The 2,223-nt window shown below is 48.9% G+C and overlaps 1 pseudogene; it reads left to right on the top strand.

Annotated features, from left to right (window-relative positions):
* The first annotated feature begins 820 nt into the window (after window positions 1–820).
* Window positions 821–1,914, top strand: LOC147420066 (uncharacterized; annotated as a pseudogene).
* The last annotated feature ends 309 nt before the right edge of the window (window positions 1,915–2,223 follow it).

Raw genomic sequence — 2,223 nt, 5'->3', positions numbered from 1 at the left:
TCTCACATAATGCACACGCTCTGCGCCTCTGATAGTGGGAGGTCCCTTGGCCTTTTGCTCTCACATGGTATCAATCGCCAGATACGAGTCCAGGACCTGCTGCAGCCTAAGTCTGTCGACAATACGCTGCATGACACCATGCACGGGGCTGCAACAATCGCCACGCTGCGCCTCTAATAGTGGGAGGTCCCCTGGTCTTTTGCTCTCACATGGTATCAATCGCCAGATATGGGTCCGGGACATGCTGCAGCCTAAGTCTGTCGACAATACGCTGCATGACACACACACAAACACACACTAATGTAATCTCTCACATAATGCACACGCTCTGCGCCTCTGATAGTGGGAGGCCCCCTGGCCTTTTGCTCTCACATGGTATCAATCGCCAGATACGGGTCCGGGACCTGCTGCATGACACCATGCATGGGGCTTCAACAATCGCCACGTTGCACATGCAGCCTGCACGCAATGAGAGAGCCCCAAATGTTGCTGTCGCAAATGAAACTGTCTTGTATGCTTCTGAATCGATGGCCAAACCAGATCCTTGCTGACGTAAATGCTGCCACAACACCTACTGCGGCCAATTTCTCATTTGCCGCCTGTGCAGCCTCCAACTCTGTAGCCATTGTAGCAAACACAAGTGGCACCAACCCTGCAACCAACATCGCCGTCAACCCTGGTGAAGACACAGATGCCGCCACTCTCGATGATGGCGATACGAATAATGCAGACATAGCCGAAGTTCCTGTTGCAGCCCAGGATGAGGAAGAAGTTATCATCGCCTTCCTTGAATCCCTGATGGAGCCCGTACATCAACCAAATGGGGCAAGACCTTGCTGCTGCCGTTGCTACTACTGCAGCCAATGCTATCCACGCCGCTTCTGTAATAATGTCTGAACCTAATGCCGCCATTGCAACTAAATCCATTCCTGATGCTGAGGCCGAAATTGCCCTGTCTAGCACAGATGCTGCCGCAACACATGGTGCTGCCACTCAAGCAACCTCAAATGACGTTGTTGTCATCATGTTGCCACAAGTTCCTGCTGCTCCAGTGCATCCTGTTGTGCCTGAGGTCCATGCTGCTCAAATGAAGCACGAACCACTTGCAGAAGCTGCAGCCTATAATGATGAGCAAGCAACCATTATAACCGAACTCCTCGATTCTCTGATGGACCCATCAAATCGACCAAAAAAGACGGATATTGATGCGTTAACAAATGCTTCTCACGCATGCAATGTTGCTACTGTAGTGACCAGCCGTACCATGCTCCCCTCCTTGCATTGCTGTGGTCACGACACAACGTCGGAATCCGATGCAGGAACTCACGGAGCAAACCTTGCAGCTGCTGCTAGCCCAGCATTCGATGCTCTAGTTGCTACAGCTTCTTTTACTATGAAGGTGTCCTTGCCTTGCTGTGATGAATGAAGCTGACCACATTCAAGTCGCCAGTAACAACAAGAACGTCATCCATGCAACAGTTGATGAATCCATGCTGGCAACCCACCTTAAGAAAATTCCACCTGACGCATCTAATTGCAGTGCTGATACAGTGCCTACTCTTTCAGCCACCCAAACCAATGTCCCTGAACATGCTCATGGCGTCGTAGCTGCCGACCTCAAACCCTATCCGCCTCACTTCTGCGCTGCAGGGCGATGAATCTGATGAAGTCATAGACACTTTCTTGGCTTGCCTTGCCGAGGACCAAGTCAATCTTGACCTGCAAGTCATGGCACCATTACAGTCCAGCAAAGGAAGCATCTTGTTTGGGAGACATGAAGTTACAGAAGATGCCAAACCTGCAGATGAAGTGATTCCTGCACTTTCTAGCAATGGATATTGTTACACACAAGATGATGGCCTATATGGTAACCGTCTCCAAAGTGATGGCCTCTATGAAAATATGGCAATATAAATCTCAAAGATGGATGTTTTCGAATGCTATGACAGAGTCCCCATCTGCAACTATTGCTGTCGCACTTCTCACAAGAGAAACCCAAACTTGTGCCGTAATTTTGGAATTCAAAATCATCGACGTGATGATCCTTCCAATGGTCCAAAGCCACAAATTTCAGTAGTTGTCTTCATCATGCTCACATACTTGGACTACTACGGTCTACCTTATCTTCTTCATCAAAAGCCAATCTGAAGCAAAATCTCAAGCACATGTTTTTGGTAGAAGGGGGGATCAATTGAAGAAAGTCATTCGACCTCAACATGTAGT

This window comes from Adiantum capillus-veneris, chromosome 28 (genome assembly GCF_014529385.1).
Source record: "Adiantum capillus-veneris isolate H3 chromosome 28, ASM1452938v2, whole genome shotgun sequence".
In the NCBI taxonomy this organism is placed as follows: Eukaryota; Viridiplantae; Streptophyta; class Polypodiopsida; order Polypodiales; family Pteridaceae; genus Adiantum; species Adiantum capillus-veneris.
This window is presented reverse-complemented; position numbering and strand designations above follow the sequence as displayed.